The 22,240-nt window shown below is 40.3% G+C and overlaps 1 protein-coding gene across 2 annotated transcripts in view; it reads left to right on the top strand.

The window, feature by feature from the left end:
• The first annotated feature begins 10,610 nt into the window (after window positions 1–10,610).
• Window positions 10,611–22,240, top strand: part of akt2 (v-akt murine thymoma viral oncogene homolog 2) — a 47,711-nt gene continuing 36,081 nt past the window's right edge. Inside the window, exon 1 of one of the 2 annotated variants that reach the window (XM_061878691.1) lies at window positions 10,611–11,009. The gene's annotated coding sequence lies outside the window, so the exon portion shown is untranslated. The remainder of the gene's footprint in view (window positions 11,010–22,240) is intronic. The other variant, XM_061878690.1, reaches the window with a different exon arrangement.

Raw genomic sequence — 22,240 nt, 5'->3', positions numbered from 1 at the left:
ATCTCTATTACAATCCCCAAAGAGGGCACTTTAAGTTGATGATTACTTCTATGTGTACAAATCTTTATTTATAATTGAATCACTTGTTTATTTTTCAACAAGTTTTTAGTTACTTTTATATCTTTTTTTCCAAATAGTTCAAGAAAGACCACTACAAATTAGCAATATTTTGCACTGTTATACAATTGAATAGATCAGAAACTGATGACATAGTGCTGTATTTTACTTCTTTTTCCTCTTTTTTTCAACCAAAAATGCTTTGCTCTGATTAGGGCAGTGGTTCTCAACCTTTTTTCAGTGATGTACCCCTGTTGACATTTTTTTAATTCAAGTACCCCCTAATTAGAGCAAAGCATTTTTGGTTGAAAAAAGAGATAAAGAAGTAAAATACAGCACTAGTGTCATCAGTTTCTGATTTATTAAATTGTACAACATTGATTGATTGATTGATTGAAACTTTTATTAGTAGATTGCACAGTACAGTACATATTCCGTACAATTGAACACTAAATGGTAACACCCGAATAAGTTTTTCAACTTGTTTAAGTCGGGGTCCACGTCAATCAATTCATGGTACAGTGCAAGATATTGCTCATTTGTAGTGGTCTTTCTTGAACTATTTAAAAAAAAAGTTATAAAAATAACTAAAAACTTGTTGAAAAATAAACAAGTGATTCAATTATAAATAAATATTTCTACACATAGAAGTAATCATCAACTTAAAGTGCCCTCTTTGGGGATTGTAATAGAGATCCATCTGGATTCCATCCATCCATCCATCATCTTCCGCTTATCCGAGGTCGGGTCGCGGGGGGCAACAGCCTAAGCAGGGAAACCCAGACTTCCCTCTCCCCAGCCACTTCGTCTAGCTCTTCCCGGGGGATCCCGAGGCGTTCCCAGGCCAGCCGGGAGACATAGTCTTCCCAACGTGTCCTGGGTCTTCCCCGTGGCCTCCTACCGATTGGACGTGCCCTAAACACCTCCCTAGGGAGGCGTTCGGGTGGCATCCTGACCAGATGCCCGAACCACCTCATCTGGCTCCTCTCGATGTGAAGGAGCAGCGGCTTTACTTTGAGTTCCTCCCGGATGGCAGAGCTTCTCACCCTATCTCTAAGGGAGAGCCCCGCCACACGGCGGAGGAAACTCATTTCGGCCGCTTGTACCCGTGATCTTATCCTTTCGGTCATGACCCAAAGCTCATGACCATAGGTGAGGATGGGAACGTAGATCGACCGGTAAATTGAGAGCTTTGCCTTCCGGCTCAGCTCCTTCTTCACCACAACGGACCGGTACAACGTCCGCATTACTGAAGACGCCGCACCGATCCGCCTGTTGATCTCACGATCCACTCTTCCCTCACTCGTGAACAAGACTCCTAGGTACTTGAACTCCTCCACTTTGGGCAGGGTCTCCTCCCCAACCCGGAGATGGCACTCCACCCTTTTCCGGGCGAGAACCACGGACTCGGACTTGGAGGTGCTGATTCTCATTCCGGTCGCTTCACACTCGGCTGCGAACCGATCCAGCGAGAGCTGAAGACCCCGGTCAGATGAAGCCATCAGGACCACATCATCTGCAAAAAGCAGAGACCTAATCCTGCGGTTACCAAACCGGAACCCCTCAACGCCTTGACTGCGCCTAGAAATTCTGTCCATAAAAGTTATGAACAGAATCGGTGACAAAGGACAGCCTTGGCGGAGTCCAACCCTCACTGGAAATGTGTTCGACTTACTGCCGGCAATGCGGACCAAGCTCTGGCACTGATCGTACAGGGAACGGACCGCCACAATAAGACAGTCCGATACCCTATACTCTCTGAGCACTCCCCACAGGACTTCCCGAGGGACACGGTCGAATGCCTTCTCCAAGTCTACAAAGCACATGTAGACTGGTTGGGCAAACTCCCATGCACCCTCAAGAACCCTGCCGAGAGTATAGAGCTGGTCCACAGTTCCACGACCAGGACGAAAACCACACTGTTCCTCCTGAATCAGAGGTTCGACTATCCGACGTAGCCTCCTCTCCAGTACACCTGAATAAACCTTACCGGGAAGGCTGAGGAGTGTGATCCCACGATAGTTGGAACACACCCTCCGGTCCCCCTTTTTGAAGAGAGGAACCACCACCCCGGTCTGCCAATCCAGAGGTACCGCCCCCGATGTCCACGCGATGCTGCAAAGTCTTGTCAACCAAGACAGCCCCACAGCATCCAGAGCCTTAAGGAACTCCGGGCGGATCTCGTCCACCCCTGGTGCCTTGCCACCGAGGAGCTTTTTAACTACCTCAGCGACCTCAGCCCCAGAAATAGGAGAGTCCACCACAGATTCCCCAGGCACTGCTTCCTCATAGGAAGACGTGTTGGTGGGATTGAGGAGGTCTTCGAAGTATTCCTTCCACCTGTCCACAACATCCGCAGTCGAGGTCAGCAGAACACCATCCGCACCATACACGGTGTTGATAGTGCACTGCTTCCCCTTCCTGAGGCGGCGGACGGTGGTCCAGAATCGCTTCGAAGCCGTCCGGAAGTCGTTTTCCATAGCTTCCCCGAACTCTTCCCATGTCCGAGTTTTTGCCTCCGCGACCGCTGAAGCTGCACACCGCTTGGCCTGTCGGTACCTGTCCACTGCCTCCGGAGTCCTATGAGTCAAAAGGACCCGATAGGACTCCTTCTTTAGCTTGACGGCATCCCTCACCGCTGGTGTCCACCAGAGGGTTTTAGGATTGCCGCCCCGACAGGCACCAACTACCTTGCGGTCACAGCTCCGATCTGCCGCCTCGACAATAGAGGTGCGGAACATGGTCCACTCGGACTCAATGTCCAGCACCTCCCTCGTGACATGTTCAAAGTTCTTCCGGAGGTGGGAATTGAAACTTTGTCTGACAGGAGACTCTGCCAAACTTTCCCAGCAGACCCTCACAATGCGCTTGGGCCTCCCAGGTCTGTCCGGCATCCTCCCCCACCATCGCAGCCAACTCACCACCAGGTGGTGATCGGTAGAAAGCTCCGCCCCTCTCTTCACCCGAGTGTCCATCTGGATTCATGAACTTAATTCTAAACATTTCTTCACAAAAAAATTAATCTTTAACATCAATATTTATGGAACATGTCCAAAAAAATGTAGCTGTCAACACTGAATATTGCATTGTTGCATTTCTTTTCACAGTTTATGAACTGTGAAAAGTAATGGGACGGCGTGGCGCAGTGGGAGAGTGGCCGTGCGTAACCCGAGGGTCCCTGGTTCAATCCCCACCTAGTACCAACCTCGTCACGTCCGTTGTGTCCTGAGCAAGACCCATCACCCTTGCTCCTGATGGGTGCTGGTTAGCCCCTTGCATGGCAGCTCTCTCCATCAGTGTGTGAATGTGTGTGTGAATGGGTGAATGTGGAAGTAGTGTCAAAGCGCTTTGGGTACCTAGAAGGTAGATTTATCATATATTTATTTAAAGGCCTACTGAAACCCACTACTACCGACCACGCAGTCTGATAGTTTATATATCAATGATGAAATATTAACATCGCAACACATGCCAATACGGCCTTTTTAGTTTACTAAATTTCAATTTTAAATTTCCCGCGAGTTTCTTGTTGCAAACGTTGGGGAATGATGACGCGTACGCATGACGTCACGGACTGTCAGGAAATATTAGCGCTGCACCAAACACGGCTGAAAGTTGTCTCTGTTCATGGCATAATTAAACAGTATTAGGGGCGGCATGGCGTAGTGGGTAGAGCGGCCGTGCCAGAAACCTGAGGGTTGCAGGTTCGCTTCCCACTTATTGACATCCAAGTCGCTGCCGCTGTGTCCTTGGGCAGGACACTTCACCCTTTTCCCCCGGTGCCGCTCACACTGGTGAATGAATGATGAATGAATGATTGGTGGTGGTCGGAGGGGCCGTAGGCGCAAACTGGCAGCCACGCTTCCGTCAGTCTACCCCAGGGCAGCTGTGGCTACAGATGTAGCTTACCACCACCAGGTGTGAATGAATGATGGGTTCCCACTTCTCTGTGAGCGCTTTGAGTATCTAACAATAGAAAAGCGCAATATAAATCTAATCCATGATATTATTATTATTATTTTGGACATCTGTGTTGCTGAATCTTTTGCAATTTTTTCAATTAATAATGGAAACTATAAAGAATAATGCTGTTGGTGGAAAGCGGTGGATTGCAACTGTCTTTAGTACCGAAACACAGCCGGTTTTTCTTTGTTTGTTGTGAAGCTTTAACACAGAGCGGTCAAGCAAACATGTTTTCTCTATTTCAACCAACATGTTTTTGGATGGGGAAATTGTGATATATATCTTACCGGAGAAATCATTGGATTATACGTTGTCCTGCAGCAGCTGTTTAAAAGGCAGCTGTGAGCTTGGCTCTTCGACTTCTCTCTGAGACACTTCGTGTTCACCGCAGCCATCCGACCTCGAGGTATGTCTTTACAATCTTTAAAATCTCACTAAAACACTATTAAAACAATAAGCAGATAAGGGATCTTCCAGAATTATCCTAGTAAACGTGTCTAATTACATCTGAAACGCTCACACTGCCGCCGCCCTGAGCCATCGCTTTTTTTTTTTTCTAGTCCTATAAATATCCTAATTCACGAATCTTTCATCCTCACTCAAATTAATGGGGGAATTGTCGCTTTCCCGGTCCGAATTGCTCTTACTGATGGTGGCTCCCATTAAAAACAATGTGAATATGTCTGGAGCCCTGCAACTCGTGACGTCACGCGCACATACTTCCGGTAAAGGCAAGGCTTTTCTATTAGCGACCAAAAGTTGCGAACTTTATCGTCGATGTTCTCTACTAAATCCTTTCAGCAAAAATATGGCAATATTGCGAAATGATCAAGTATGACACATAGAATGGACCTGCTATCCCTGTTTAAATAAGAAAATCTCATTTCAGTAGGCCTTTACTCATTCTCTTTCTATGCCACATCAATGTGGAATGCACTCCCAACAGGTGCAAAAGTAAGTGCATCTCTATATTCCTTCAAAACTGCTCTAAAACAACACCTCCAGGCAACTACAACCCTTCACTAATACCCTCCTCCATTCACATCCCATCTCCCCGGATTGTAAATAACCTAATGTAAATAATCAAATATATTTCTAATGTATATACTTGTTCTTATGCTATCTGAACTCACGATGTTCTCTGCTTGCTGTACATATACTACCAAGTAAGACCTATGTTGTAAGCATCTCACCAATCCTGCGCACATTGCAAATTATACGTCAATTCCATTGTGCGCAAGCAATTTGCATAGCGCAAGACGAGATTTTGTGGATGGTTTAGTCTACATTATTATATTTTATAAATACTAAACCAAGTTGTGGTAGTAGTTTAGTCGTGGATGTACACTGTATAGTGGTTAGGGTTGGACTGATTTGAGGGCAAAACTCAGTTATATTGGCCCGACTACAAATGAATAGATTTACATAAGTATTTATTAAATTATTTTGACACCAAAAACATGTATTTGCGCCCACTGATTTGCAAAATGTGCACCACACATTATTCAAATATATAGCTGGGAGCAATTTGCAAAAAGATTGCGCATTGTACGAATTTGCAAAATGCTGTTGCGCATTTTGCACATTGCTGACATTGGCATTGTGCTTACAACACCTACACTGTTTCAATGTCCACATTTCTCTGTTGATGCAATTGTTGATGACTTAAGTACTGATATCAACCAAAGCTCCTCATCCCACCCCCCGGATTGTAAATAATGTAAATAATTCAATGTACATACTATGATGATTAACCTGTGTGATGACTGTATTATGCTGATAGTATATATTTGTACCATGAATTGATTAACGTGGAGCCTGACTTAAACAAAGTTGAAAAAATTATTCGGGTGTTACCATTTAGTGGTCAATTGTACGGAATATGTACTGAACTGTGCAATCTACTAATAAAAGTTTCAATCAATCAATCAAAGCATGCTTAAATTTTTCCGTGTGCGGCCCTCTGTGGAAAAAGTTTGGACACCCCTGAATTAGGGGGTACTTGAATTAAAACAACGTTCACAGGGGGTACAGCACTGGAAAAAAGGCCGAGAACCACTGCAATAATGTAATGAGGTTGCAAAGGTAAAATTCCTTTTTTAAATTGTGCAAGTGCATGTTCTGAATCAGGGGTCCCCAACACGGTGCCCGCTGGCCTGTTCTAAAAATAGCTCAAATAGCAGCACTTACCAGTGAGCTGCCTCTATTTTTTTAATTTTATTTATTTACTAGCAAGCTGGTCTCGCTTTGCTCGACATTTTTAATTCTAAGAGAGACAGAACTCAAATAGAATTTGAAAATCCAAGAAAATATTTAAAGGACTTGGTCTTCACTTGTTTAAATTCATTTATTTTTTTACTTTGCTTCTTATAACTTTCAGAAAGACAATTTTAGAGAAAAAATACAACCTTAAAAATGATTTTAGGGTTTTTAAACACATATACATTTTTACCTTTTAAATTCCTTCCTAATTCTTTCCTGACAATTTAAATCAATGTTCAAGTATTCTTTTTTTTTTTTTATTGTAAAGAATAATAAATACATTTTAATTTAATTCTTCATTTTAGCTTCTGTTTTTTCGACAAAGAATATTTGTGAAATATTTCTTCAAATTTATGATTAAAATTCCCAAAAAATATTCTGGCAAATCCATAAAAAATCTGTAGAATCAAATTTAAATGTCATTTCAAAGTCTTTTGAATTTCTTTAAAATTTTTTGTTCTGGAAAATCTAGAAGAAACAATGATTTGTCTGTTAGAAATATAGCTTGGTCCAATTTGTTATATATTATAAAAAAGTGCAGATTGGATTTTAACCTATTTAAAACATGTCATCAAAATTCTAAAATTAATCTTAATCAGGAAAAATTACTAATGATGTTCCATAAAAAAATTGTTTTTAATTTTTTCAAAAAGATTCGAATTAGCTAGTTGTTCCCTTCATTTTGTCGGTTGAATTTTGAATTTTAAAGAGTCGAAATTGAAGATAAACTATGTTTGAAAATTTAATTTTCATTTTTTTCGTGTTTTCGATCTTTTAAACCGTTCAATTAAGTGTTTTTTCATCATTTATTCTCTACAAAAAACCTTCGTAAAAGGAAAAAAAAATGTACGACGGAATGACAGACAGAAATACCCATTTTTTATATATATATATATAGTTTTATTTATTAAAGGTAAATTTAGCAAATTGGCTATTTCTGGCAATTTTTTAAAGGCCTACTGAAACCCACTACTACCGACCACGCAGTCTGATAGTTTATATATCAATGATGAAATATTAACATTGCAACACATGCCAATACGGCCTTTTTAGTTTACTAAATTACAATTTTAAATTTCCCGGGAGTTTCGTCTTGAAAACTTTGTGTAATGATGACGTGTACGCAAGACGTCACAGGTTTTTAGGAAGTATGAGCGCTACGCACACACACAGCTAAATGTCGTCAGCTTTAACGGCATGATTACACAGCATTTTGGACATCTGTGTTGCTGAATATTTTGCAACATGTTCAATTAATATTGGAGCTGTCAAAGTAGCAAGATGGAGTTGGGAAGCGGTGATTCCTTGTCTAAAATTATTGGAGGTGAAAATTTACTATGGATCAGAGCGCGGTCAAGCCAACATGAAACACGACGGAATGTCAACCAGCAGGTTCCGGTGAGAAAATTGTGGTTAAAAAGTTGCTTCTTACCGGAAAAAAGCTGAGCTTGTGCTGTCCATAAAGCTGCCGTCGACTCCCCTGAGACATTGGCGTCAACACACCCGTGGAGACACCCCCCGACTATCAGGTACTGTTAAACTCACTAAAACACTAGCAACACAATAGAAAGATAAGGGATTTCCCAGAATTATTCTACTAAATGTGTCTAAAAACATCGGAATCCGTCCCAATGCAATCGCGTTTTATTTTTATTTTTTTACGTTTTTTTTTTCTAGTCCGTCGCTATCAATATCCTCAAACACGAATCTTTTCTTCTTCGCTCAAATTGATAGCACTTTTTGTTGGAGGCTCCCATTATAAACAAATGGGAATATGTGAGGAGCCATCAACATGTGACGTCATCGTCTGCGACTTCAGGTAGAGGCAGGGCTTTTGTCCTAGCACGAAAAGTTGCGAACTTTATCGTCGATGTTCTCTACTAAATCCTTTCAGCAAAAATATGGCAATATCGCGAAATGATCAAGTATGACACATAGAATGGACCTGCTATCCCCGTTTGAATAAGAAAATCTCATTTCAGTAGGCCTTTAAGTGTGTATCAAACTGGTAGCCCTTAGCATTAATCAGTACCCTAGAACAGTGGTTCTCAAATGGGGGTACGTGAGATTTTTTTTTATATTCTAAAAATAGCAACAATTCAAAAATCCTTTATAAATATGTTTATTGAATAATACTTCAACAAAATATGAATGTAAGTTCATAAACTGTGAAAAGAAATGCAACAATGCAATATTCAGTGTTGACAGCTAGATTTTTTGTGGACATGTTCCATAAATATTGATGTTAAACATTTATTTTTTTGTGAAGAAATTTTTAGAATCCAGATGTCCAGATGGATCTCTATTACAATCCCCAAAGAGGGCACATTAAGTTGATGATTCTTCTATGTGTAGAAATATTTATTTATAATTGAATCACTTGTTTATTTTTCAACAAGTTTTTAGTTATTTTTTCCAAATAGTTCAAGAAAGACCACTACAAATGAGCAATATTGTAATTTAATAAATCAGAAACTGATGACAGAGTGCTGTATTTGACTTCTGTATCTCCTTTTTTAAACCAAAAATGCTTTGCTCTGATTAGGGGGTGCTGGAATTAAAAAAATATTCACAGGGGGTACATCACTGAAAAAAGGTTGAGAATCCAATCCAATCCAATCCAATCCAATCCACTTTATTTATATAGCACATTTAAACAAGAATAATGTTTCCAAAGTGCTGCACAGCCGTGTTAAAAACAATATTATGCTCCACCAATGACTGAATAAAACAAAAAATGAATAAAAATAAAACCAATAAAAACAATATAAAAACAAATATGATTAAAAACTATTTTAAAGGGTCAAATCAATTAAAACAGTAAAATAAAAATAAAAGTGTATAAAAAACACAGAGGACAACAGAGGACAGAGGACCACACAACTCACGTAGTGTTAAAAGCCAAAGAATAAAAGTGGGTCTTAAGACGAGACTTAAAACACTCCACTGTGGAAGCAGTTTGAACATGGAGCGGCAGAGTGTTCCAGAGCTTAGGGCTGACCACAGAGAAGGCCCTGTCTCCCCTGGTCTTAAGTCTGGTCTTGGGCACCACGAGCTGGAGCTGGCTCTCGAACCTCAGAGCGCGCGCAGGGATGTAAATTTGGATAAGGTCCGAGATATATTGAGGTGCCAGTCCATGTAAAGATTTAAAAACAAACAGCAATGTTTTAAATTCAATTCTAAAATGAACAGGGAGCCAGTGCAAACTCTGAAGAATTGGGGTTAGAACCACTGCCCTAGAAGTAGCTCTTGGTTTCAAAAAGGTTGGTGACCCCTGCTCTATAGGGTTCATATGTTTATAAATCTGACTGTGATGAAGTCAGTGCTTCACCAGCCATGAACCTCGCCGCACGTCGCTGCCCCTGAATTAGGGGGTACTTGATTTAAAACAATGTTTGTGGAGTGTTTTAAGTCTTGTCTTAAGACCCACTTTTATTCTTTGGATTTTAACACTATCAATCAATCAATCAATGTTTACTTATATAGCCCTAAATCACTAGTGTCTCAAAGGGCTGCACAAACCACTACGACATCCTCGGTAGGCCCACACAAGGGCAAGGAAAATTCACACCCAGTGGGACGTCGGTGACAATGATGACTATGAGAACCTTGGAGAGGAGGAAAGCAATGGATGTCGAGCGGGTCCAACATGATACTGTGAAAGTTCAATCCATAATGGATCCAACACAGTCGCGAGAGTCCAGTCCAAAGCGGATCCAACACAGCAGCGAGAGTCCCGTTCACAGCGGAGCCAGCAGGAAACCATCCCAAGCGGAGGCGGATCAGCAGCGCAGAGATGTCCCCAGCCGATACACAGGCGAGCAGTACATAAGCAGCACTACGTGAGTTGTGTGGTCCTCTGTTGTCCTCTGTGTTTTTTATACACTTTGATTTCTATTTTACTGTTTTAATGGATTTTACCCTTTAAAATAGTTTTTAATCATATTTGTTTTTATATTGTTTTTATTGGTTTTATATTTATTTATTTTTTGTTTTTATTCAGTCATTGGTGGAGCATAATATGTATATATATATACTTTTTTATTTTTTATTTTATTTATTTATTTATTTATTATTATTTTTTTTTTACAATTGTTTTTAACACGGCTGTGCAGCACTTTGGGAACGTTATTGTTGTTTAAATATGCTATATAAATAAAGTGGATTGGATTGAATGTTCACAGGGGGTACATGACTGAAAAAAGGCCGAGAACCACTGCAATAGTCTAATGAGGTTGCAAAGGTAAAATTCATTTTGTTAAATTGTGCAGGTGCATGTTTTGCATCGTCCGACGTCGGACTCCTACGTCACTTCCGGTAGTAGTCGCCTCCGGGGCTCCTGTGCTGTCTGGGAGGGGACGGAGGGCTTTCACGCAGAGAGCACCAAGCACCGGGAGACTTACCTCACTAAAAAAAAATAATAATAATAATAACAGAAACCAGTTGAACAATATTTATAAACGCTCGCTCGCCAAAGAGTGGCGACCCCGAGGACTTGGCTGTTTCTTTTTATTGTTTTTTTTCTTTTCTTTGGCTGGCACGCTTGGGTGACGAGCACGCCGCCTGCTCGCTGTTGTTGTGCGGAGGCTAAAGCTGTGTGATCATTGACAGAGTTCAATACACACAAGCTGACCGCGATAACCGGCGGATTGCAGCCTGCTTGTGGAGCTCCGCGGTAACCGACGCTCGGAAACACCCCCCCACCCCCCTCCCCTCCATAAACTGAGGTACGTTAAATTATTAAATAAATAAACACGGTGTGATTGTGAGAAGCGAGAGAGCCGAGGTGGGCTAGCTCGCATGCTAACTAGCCGTTAGCTTGGGTTAGCTGTTGTTTTTCCTCACCTAAATGTGGTTCTCGTCCCCTAATGGCGTATGGGCGGCGGGATTCAACGCCAGTCCAGCAAAAAAACAGCAGTTATGTTGCACCAACTAGTTCGTGCTTAAAGTAAGCGTGGGGAAACTGTTAAGCTGACCCGTGTTAGCTTAGCTCGTAGCCTCCAGCAAGCGGATGAAGACGTGTTATGGACTGTTATGTGGCACACTCGCTCTCGTCAAGTGCACTTTTCGACAAGTTTTATTGCAACAACAAAAGGATGTTTAATGGGTTTGTTGTTTCTTTTTTAACCAGGTCTGCTTTTTGTCATGATGGTAGTTGCTTAACGGTTTGTTGTGCTCCATATGTTCGGTCTTAAAAAAAACTCACCAGTGGACATAGTGTTCCATAGGTCCATTTACAAAAAAAAAATGTTGGCACTTTATTTTTGTAAAACCCCAGCAATTTCCTCCGTGATATTATGACTTTATTTTCACAAAAATCAGACATTTATTGAATTAGTTTTACTCTTTTTTTGTTTTTAAATGCCTATTGAAATAGTTTTTCTTATTTAAACGGGATAGCAGGTCCATTCTATGTGTCTTACTTGATCATTTCGCAATATTGCCATAGTTTTGCTGAAAGGATTTAGTAGAGAACATCAACGATAAAGTTTGCAACTTTTGGTCGCTAATAAAAAAAGCTTTGCCTTTACCAGAAGTACTAGACCAGGGGTAGGGAACCTATGGCTCTAGAGCCAGATCTGGCTCTTTTGATGACTGCACCTGGCTCTCAGATAAATCTTAGCTGACATTGCTTAACACGGTAATTAATGAATAATTCCGCTGGTAATCACAGTGTCAAAAATAACGTTCAAAATATAAAACATTCTCATGCTTTTTAATCCATCCATCCGGTTTATACTGCACCTGTTCAAGAAGTCGCATTAATGGTAAGAAGTATTTTATTTATTATTAGTTAGCTTCGGAATAACAATGCTATTAAAAAGAAAAAGAGACTTATTATACACTAAAAATGTTGGTCTTACTTAAAAATGCACGCATTTAGATGTATTCAGTCTTAGAAAAAATATTACATGGCTCTCACGGAAATACTTTTTAAAATATTTAGCTTGTATGGATCTCTCAGCCAAAAAGGTTCCCGACCCCTGTACTAGACCATGGGTGTCAAACTCTGGCCTGCGGGCCAAATTTGGCCCGTCGTGTAATTTCATTTGGCCCTTGAGGCAATATCAAATTAACATTAGAGCTGGCCCGCCGCTGTAACACCACATTCACCGCTAAAACTCATACTCGTCAACCCTCCCAATTTTCCCGGGAGACTCCCGAAGTTCAGTGCCCCTCCCGAATATCTCCCGATTTCCACCCGGACAATTATATTGGGGGCGGGCAGTAAAAGCACTGCTTTTGGCGTTCTCTACATGTCGCCACGTCCGCTTTTCTTCCATAAAAACAGCGTGCCGGCCCACTCACATAATATATGCGGCTCATACACACACTCATAAAAAAACTCACCAGTGGACATAGTGTTCCATAGGTCCATTTACAAAAAAAAATGTTGGCACTTTATTTTTGTAAAATCCCAGCAATTTCCTCCGTGATATTATGACTTTATTTCCACAAAAATCAGACATTTATTGAATTAGTTTTACTCTTTTTTTTGTTTTTGTTTTTAAATGCCTACTGAAATAGTTTTTCTTATTTAAACGGGGATAGCAGGTCCATTCTATGTCTCTTACTTGATCATTTTGCGATATTGCCATAGTTTTGCTGAAAGGATTTAGTAGAAAACGTCGACGATAAAGTTTGCAACTTTTGGTCGCTAATAAAGCTTTGCCTTTACCGGAAGTACTAGACCAGGGGTAGGGAACCTATGGCTCTAGAGCCAGATGTGGCTCTTTTGATGACTGCACCTGGCTCTCAGATAAATCTTAGCTGACATTGCTTAACACGGTAATTAATGAATAATTCCGTTGGTAATCACAGTGTCAAAAATAACGTTCAAAATATAAAACATTCTCATGCTTTTTAATCCATCCATCCGGTTTATACCGCACCTGTTCAAGAAGTCGCATTAATGGTAAGACGTATTTGATTTATTATTGGTTCGCTTCGGAATAACAATGCTATTAAAAAGAAAAAGAGACTTATTATACACTAAAAATGTTGGTCTTACTTAAAAATGCACGCATTTAGATGTATTCAGTCTTAAAAAAAAATATTACATGGCTCTCACGGAAATACTTTTTAAAATATTTAGCTTGTATGGATCTCTCAGCCAAAAAGGTTCCCGACCCCTGTACTAGACCATGGGTGTCAAACTCTGGCCTGCGGGCCAAATTTGGCCCGCCGTGTAATTTCATTTGGCCCTTGAGGCAATATCAAATTAACATTAAAGCTGCCCCGCCGCTGTAACACCACATTCACCGCTAAAACTCATACTCATCAACCCTCCCAATTTTCCCGGGAGACTCCCGAAGTTCAGTGCCCCTCCCGAATTTCTCCCGATTTCCACCCGGACAATTATATTGGGGCAGGCCGTAAAAGCACTGCTTTTGGCGTTCTCTACACATCGCCACTTCCGCTTTTCTTCCATAAAAACAGCGTGCCGGCCCACTCACATAATATATGCAGCTCATACACACACTCATAAAAAAACTCACCAGTGGACATAGTGTTCCATAGGTCCATTTACAAAAAAAAAATGTTGGCACTTTATTTTTGTAAAACCCCAGCAATTTCCTCCGTGATATTATGACTTTATTTTCACAAAAATCAGACATTTATTGAATTAGTTTTACTCTTTTTTTTGTTTTTTTTTTGTTTTTAAATGCCTACTGAAATAGTTTTTCTTATTTAAACGGGGATAGCAGGTCCATTCTATGTGTCTTACTTGATCATTTCACGATATTGCCATAGTTTTGCTGAAAGGATTTAGTAGAAAACATCGACGATAAAGTTTGCAACTTTTGGTCGCTAATAAAAAAGCTTTGCCTTTACCGGAAGTACTAGACCAGGGAACCTATGGCTCTAGAGCCAGATGTGGCTCTTTTGATGACTGCACCTGGCTCTCAGATAAATCTTAGCTGACATTGCTTAACACGGTAATTAATGAATAATTCCGCTGGTAATCACAGTGTCAAAAATAACGTTCAAAATATAAAACATTCTCATGCTTTTTAATCCATCCATCCGGTTTATACCGCACCTGTTCAAGAAGTCGCATTAATGGTAAGAAGTATTTTATTTATTATTAGTTAGCTTTGGAATAACAATGCTATTAAAAAGAAAAAAAGACTTATTATACACTAAAAATGTTGGTCTTACTTAAAAATGCACGCATTTAGATGTATTCAGTCTTAAAAAAAAATATTACATGGCTCTCACGGAAATACTTTTTAAAATATTTAGCTTATATGGCTCTCTCAGCCAAAAAGGTTCCCGACCCCTGTACTAGACCATGGGTGTCAAACTCTGGCCTGCGGGCCAAATTTGGCCCGCTGTGTAATTTCATTAGGCCCTTGAGGCAATATCAAATTAACATTAGAGCTGCCCCGCCGCTGTAACACCACATTCACCGCTAAAACTCATACTCGTCAACCCTCCCAATTTTCCCGGGAGACTCCCGAAGTTCAGTGCCCCTCCCGAATTTTTCCCGATTTCCACCCGGGCAATAATATTGGGGGCGGGCCGTAAAAGCACTGCTTTTGGCGTTCTCTACATGTCGCCACGTCCGCTTTTCTTCCATAAAAACAGCGTGCCGGCCCACTCACATAATATATGCGGCTCATACACACACTCATAAAAAAACTCACCAGTGGACATAGTGTTCCATAGGTCCATTTACAAAAAAAAATGTTGGCACTTAATTTTTGTAAAACCCCAGCAATTTCCTCTGTCATATTATGACTTTATTTTCACAAAAATCAGACATTTATTGAATTAGTTTTACTCTTTTTTTTTTTTAATTTGTTTTTAAATGCCTACTGAAATAGTTTTTCTTATTTAAACGGGGATAGCAGGTCCATTCTATGTGTCTTACTTGATCATTTTGCGATATTGCCATAGTTTTGCTGAAAGGATTTAGTAGAAAACATCGACGATAAAGTTTGCAACTTTTGGTCGCTAATAAAAAAGCTTTGCCTTTACCGGAAGTACTAGACCAGGGGTAGGGAACCTATGGCTCTAGAGCCAGATGTGGCTCTTTTGATGACTGCACCTGGCTCTCAGATAAATCTTAGCTGACATTGCTTAACACGGTAATTAATGAATAATTCCATTGGTAATCACAGTGTCAAAAATAACGTTCAAAATATAAAACATTCTCATGCTTTTTAATCCATCCATCCGGTTTATACCGCACCTGTTCAAGAAGTCGCATTAATGGTAAGACGTATTTGATTTATTATTAGTTAGCTTCGGAATAACAATGCTATTAAAAAGAAAAAGAGACTTATTATACACTAAAAATGTTGGTCTTACTTAAAAATGCACGCATTTAGATGTATTCAGTCTTAAAAAAAAATATTACATGGCTCTCACGGAAATACTTTTTAAAATATTTAGCTTGTATGGCTCTCTCAGCCAAAAAGGTTCCCGACCTCTGTACTAGACCATGGGCGTCAAACTCTGGCCTGCGGGCCAAATTCGGCCCGCCGTGTAATTTCATTAGGCCCTTGAGGCAATATCAAATTAACATTAGAGCTGGCCCGCCGCTGTAACACCACATTCACCGCTAAAACTCATACTCGTCAACCCTCCCAATTTTCCCGGGAGACTCCCGAAGTTCAGTGCCCCTCCCGAATTTCTCCCGATTTCCACCCGGACAATAATATTGGGGGCGGGCCGTAAAAGCACTGCTTTTGGTGTTCTCTACACGTCGCCACGTCCGCTTTTCTTCCATAAAAACAGCGTGCCGGCCCACTCACATAATATATGCGGCTCATACACACACTCATAAAAAAACTCACCAGTGGACATAGTGTTCCATAGGTCCATTTACAAAAAAAAATGTTGGCACTTTATTTTTGTAAAACCCCAGCAATTTCCTCCGTGATATTATGACTTTATTTTCACAAAAATCAGACATTTATTGAATTAGTTTTACTCTTTTTTTGTTTTTAAATGCCCATTGAAATAGTTTTTCTTATTTAAACGGGGATAGCAGGTCCATTCTATGTGTCTTACTTGATCATTTCGCGATATTGCCATAGTTTTGCCGAAAGGATTTAGTAGAGAACATCGACGATAAAGTTTGCAACTTTTGGTCGCTAATAAAAAAAGCTTTGCCTTTACCAGAAGTACTAGACCAGGGGTAGGGAACCTATGGCTCTAGAGCCAGATGTGGCTCTTTTGATGACTGCATCTGGCTCTCAGATAAATCTTAGCTGACATTGCTTAACACGGTAATTAACGAATAATTCCGTTGGTAATCACAGTGTCAAAAATAACGTTCAAAATATAAAACATTCTCATGCTTTTTAATCCATCCATCCGGTTTATACCGCACCTGTTCATGAAGTCGCATTAATGGTAAGACGTATTTGATTTATTATTGGTTAGCTTCGGAATAACAATGCTATTAAAAAGAAAAAGAGACTTATTATACACTAAAAATGTTGGTCTTACTTAAAAATGCACGCATTTAGATGTATTCAGTCTTAAAAAAAATATTACATGGCTCTCACGGAAATACTTTTTAAAATATTTAGCTTGTATGGATCTCTCAGCCAAAAAGGTTCCCGACCCCTGTACTAGACCATGGGTGTCAAACTCTGGCCTGCGGGCCAAATTTGGCCTGCCGTGTAATTTCATTTGGCCCTTGAGGCAATATCAAATTAACATTAGAGCTGGCCCGCCGCTGTAACACCACATTCACCGCTAAAACTCATACTCGTCAACTCTCCCAATTTTCCCGGGAGACTCCCGAAGTTCAGTGCCCCTCCCGAATTTCTCCCGATTTCCACCCGGACAATAATATTGGGGCAGGCCGTAAAAGCACTGCTTTTGGCGTTCTCTACATGTCGCCACGTCCGCTTTTCTTCCATAAAAACAGCGTGCCGGCCCACTCACATAATATATGCGGCTCATACACACACACAAATGTATGCAAGGCATACTTGGTCAACAGCCATACAGGTCACACTGAGGGTGGCCGTATGAACAAGGTTAACACTCTTACAAATATGCGCCACACTGAACCCACAGCAAACAAGAATGACAAACACATTTTGGGAGAACATCCGCACCGTAACACAACATAATCTCAACCGGACAAATACCCAGGACCCCTTGCATCACTAACTCTTCCGGGACGCTACAATATACACCCCCGCTACCATCAAACCCCACCCCAACTCAAACCCGCCGCCGAAAAAAGGCATTCTATTTGTGTTCTTATTTAATTTAATATGCTATTGATATTTTTTAATTATTATTATTTGAAACTGGATTTTGCATGTCACTATAAAGTTATATAAGCCTTGCTTGGTCAATATTCAATGCAAAACTTGTTTGGGTCCCTATTAAAGGGTTAATTTGTTCAACCTCGGTCCACGGCTTTGTTCAGTTTTAAATTTTGGCCCGCTCTGTATTTGAGTTTGACACCACTGTACTAGACGATGTGCGCGTGATGTGACCGGTTGTAGAGCTACTCACATCCTCACATTGTTTACAATCATGGCCACCAGCAGCTAGAGCGATTCGGACCGAGAAAGCGACAATTTCCCCATTAATTTGAGTAAGGATTAGGGTTGTGTATCGAGTATCGATTGGAACAGGGACTAACTTTCCGATTCTCCCGGAATCGTTCAAAAGTTTAAATTTCGATTCCTAGTTTCGATACCCAGTCTGCCGGCCGGAAAAAAATAATAAGTACGCCGACCCGGAAGAAGAAGCTGCTGAACACCAACAAAAAAGCGCCCACCGCCGAAAGTGTTAGCATAGCCGAGCCTATGTAGCCGAGCGAGTCAGTCAAGCATGGATAGCGGGCGTCAGCGGTCGAGAGTGTGGCTTTATTTTACTAAAAAAAATGAAATATCGCCGAAATGTAACACGTGTGACAGGACTGTTTCGTACTTAGGAGGTTGCACGTCGAACATGATGAAGCACCTCAGAGTTCATGGAGTACAAATAAATGCGTGTCCCGTCTTCAACAGGAGACACTATCTGTCCAGAACGCTCACGCATCCTGCCAGAGACGGCGGATATGGTCATTTTCCTAAACAAGAATTGTCTCTGATTTTATACTGTACCTGCTGCTAACTGGACTGGGTTCTGCAAGTTGTTTCTTATTGTTTATTTGCTTTTCTGCACCAGGTTAGCCCATGAGTGGGAGCACGGTAACATGTTTAAGTAACTACAGCATCATACACTTATGTGTAAATGTGTTTTCATGAGGTTTTCAAAAATAAAGCTCTCTTGATGAAAGTGTACCCCTGTGAAAATGTATTCATAATTTATAATATTTATATTCAAGTTTATAGATTTGATATTTATATTCTAGTTGAAAAAGCCTTGTGAGGAATTTATAGTAAAGTTCATAAAAAGTTAATAGAATTAAAAATAAAAGTTGATGGAGAATGTCAGACTAATTCATGCAGAAAGACTGTAGGTTAGCTAGCTCATTTAAAATATCCTAAACTTTTTTTTTACCCTGCCTTTTTTTTTTTTTTTTTTTTAAAGAAAGAATCAGAATCGAGAATCGTCAGGAATCGGAATCAAAACAAAGAATCGGAATCGTTCGAATTCAAACGTTACCCAACCCTAGTAAGGATGAAAGATTTATGGATGAGTAAAGTTAGAGTGAAGCACACAAAAAAAAAAGCGACGGCTGCGGGTGGCGGCAGTGGGTGCGTTTCAGATGTTATTAGACACGTTTACTAGGATAATTCTGGAAAATCCCTTATCTGCTTATTGTGTTAATAGTATTTTAGTGAGATTATACTGTCATACCTGAAAGTCGAATGGCTGCGGTGAACGCCAGTATCTCTGAGAGAAGCCGAGGAGCCAAGATCACAGCTGCCTCTTTGACAGCTACAGGAGGACGTCCCATAATCCACTGAAGTCTCCAGTAAGAGCCGACTTAATATCACAATTTTCCCATCCAAAAACTTGCTGGTTGACGTAGAGAAACATGTTCGCTTGACCGCTCTGTGTTAAAGCTTCACAACAAACAAAGAAACACCGGCTGTGTTTCAGTGCTAAAGGCAGCTGCCATCCACCGCTTTCCACCAACAGCATTCTATTTTGACGTCTCCATTATTAAATGAACAAATTGCAAAAGATTCAGCAACACAGATGTCCAAATTAATGTGTAATTATGCCATGAAAAGAGACGACTTTTAGCCGTAAGTGGTGCAGGGCTAACATGTCCGCTACAACCCGAGACGTCATCATTCGGCGACGTTTTCAACAAGAAACTCCGCGGCAAATTAAAAATTGTAATTTAGTAAACTAAATCGGCCGTATTGGCATGTGTTGCAATGTTAATATTTCATCATTGATATATAAACTATCAGACTGCGTGGTCTGTAATAGTGGGTTTCAGTAGGCCTTTAATGGGGTTGTTGTTTCTTTTTTTAACCAGGTCTGCTTTTTGTCATGATGGTAGTTGCTTAAAGGTTTGTTGTGCTCCATATGTTCAGTCTAAAAAAACTCACCAGTGGACATTGTGTTCCATAGGTCCATTTACAAAAAAAATGCTGGTACTTTATTTTTGTAAAACCCCAGCTCTTTTCCTCCTTGATGTTATGACTTTATTTTCACAAAAATCAGACATTTACTGAATTAGTTTTACTCTTGTTTATTTGTTTTGAAAAAAACTTACATTTTTGATTGATTGATACTTTTATTAGTAGATTGTACAGTACATATTCCATACAATTGACCATTAAATGGTAACACCCGAATAAGTTTTTCAACTTGTTTAAGTCGGGGTCCACGTTAAGTAATTCATGGTACACATTTATATTAGTTTACAATTCAGACTTTTTTTTACGTAAACACGCAATTCTGCGATGAGGTGGCGACTTGTCCAGGGGGTACGCAGCCTTCTGCCTAATTGTAGCTAAGATAGGCACCAGCGCCCCTCGCGACCCCAAAGGGAATAAGCGGTAGAAAATGGATGGATGGACATATACAATATATATTTTTCTGACAGTATTATTCCAACTTAGTCTGAAAAAACTTTGTAAAATATTTTTTTTTTCATATTGCTAAAACGCAGAGATTTTTTTTTGTGTACAAATGTTCTTAAATTGAATATTAAATGGTAAATGGGTTGTACTTGTATAGCGCTTTGACACTACCTTCACATTTACCCATTCACACACACATTCACACACTGATGGAGGGAGCTGCCATGCAAGGGGCTAACCAGCACCCATCAGGAGCAAGGGTGAAGTGTCTTGCTCAGGACACAATGGACGTGACGAGGTTGGTACTAGGTGGGGATTGAACCGGGGACCCTCAGGTAGCGCACGGCCACTTTCCCAACTGCAAAAAAACCTTCCCTCCCACGAATGCACCTCCTGGTATCTCAGCACCTCCAAAACCCTCAAATTTAGACTCCAAACATCCCAGAACAAGCGAGTCAGGTTACTTCTGGACCGGGAGCTGGGCGATTGGCCTTTTTTTAACATCTCAATATTTTCAGGCCATATCGCGATACACAAAATATATCTCGATATTTTCCCTTGGCCTTGAATTAACACTTGATGCAAATAATCACAACAGTATGATGATTCTTTGTGTCTACATTAAAGCAGTCATTACATTCATGTAATTTCCAAAACAGTGTACAAATCATGCACATCATGCACAAAAGTGCACCAATAGCTTGTTTTAAAAATGTCTCAGACAATCTTGCACTTTCGGTTTTGAAATGACATGAATATTTGTGCCACTGCTTATTAACTGTTTAATAAACACAGTTTGGTCAATTGACTTAATTGTGATTTCTTTCTCTGCATGAACGTTTAAAAGTAGCATATATTAATGTAGTATGAAGAAGAATGTTTTAATGTAGACACATAGAATCATCATACTGCTGTAATTATATGCATAATGTGTTAATTCAAGGCTAAGGCAAAAATATGGAGATATATATTGTGTATCGTGATATGGCCTAAAAATATCGAGATATTAATAAAAGGCCATATCGCCCAGCCCTAGGTTGTTTCTTTTTTTAACCAGGTCTGCTTTTTGTCATGATGGTAGTTGCTTTACAGTTTGTTGTGCTCCATATGTTCGGTCTAAAAAAACTTACCAGTGGACATAGTGTTCCATAGGTCCATTTACAAAAAAATGTTGGAACTTTATTTTTTTTAAACCCCAGCTCTTTTCCTCTATGATTTTATGACTTTATTCTCACAACAATCACATATTTATTGAATTAGTTTTACTAATGTTTATTTTTTTTTAACCTTACACATTTATTAGTTTACAATTCAGACTTATTTTTTACTTAAATATACACAATTGAATTTTTGGGGACAGACTTATTCCAACTTAATGTCTGAAAAACATTTTTTTAATATTTTTTTGTCATCTTGCTAAAACACAGTGTTCCTAAATTAAACAATGAATCACCATGTGTTTGTGTGGCTAAAGGCTAAAGCTTCCCAACTCCGTCTTTGTACTTTGACTTCTCCAATATTAATTGAACAAACTGCAAAAGATTCAGCAACACAGATGTCCAAAATACTGTGTAATTATGCCGTTAAAGCAGACGACTTTTAGCTGTGTGTGTACGCAGCGCTCATATTCGTAACAGCCCGTGACGTCACGCATACACGTCATCATTACGTGACGTTTTCAAGAAAAAAAGTCCCGGGAAATTTAAAATTGCAATTTAGTAAACTAAAAAGGCCGTATTGGCATGTCTTGCAACGGCGTGGCGCAGTGGGAGAGTGGCCGTGCGCAACCCGAGGGTCCCTGGTTCAAATCCCACCTAGTACCAACCTCGTCACGTCCGTTGTGTCCTGAGCAAGACACTTCACCCTTGCTCCTGATGGGTGCTGGTTGGCGCCTTGCATGGCAGCTCCCTCCATCAGTGTGTGAATGTGTGTGTGAATGGGTAAATGTGGAAGTAATGTCAAAGCGCTTTGAGTACCTTGAAGGT

Source organism: Nerophis ophidion, linkage group LG18 (genome assembly GCF_033978795.1).
Source record: "Nerophis ophidion isolate RoL-2023_Sa linkage group LG18, RoL_Noph_v1.0, whole genome shotgun sequence".
In the NCBI taxonomy this organism is placed as follows: Eukaryota; Metazoa; Chordata; class Actinopteri; order Syngnathiformes; family Syngnathidae; genus Nerophis; species Nerophis ophidion.
This window is presented reverse-complemented; position numbering and strand designations above follow the sequence as displayed.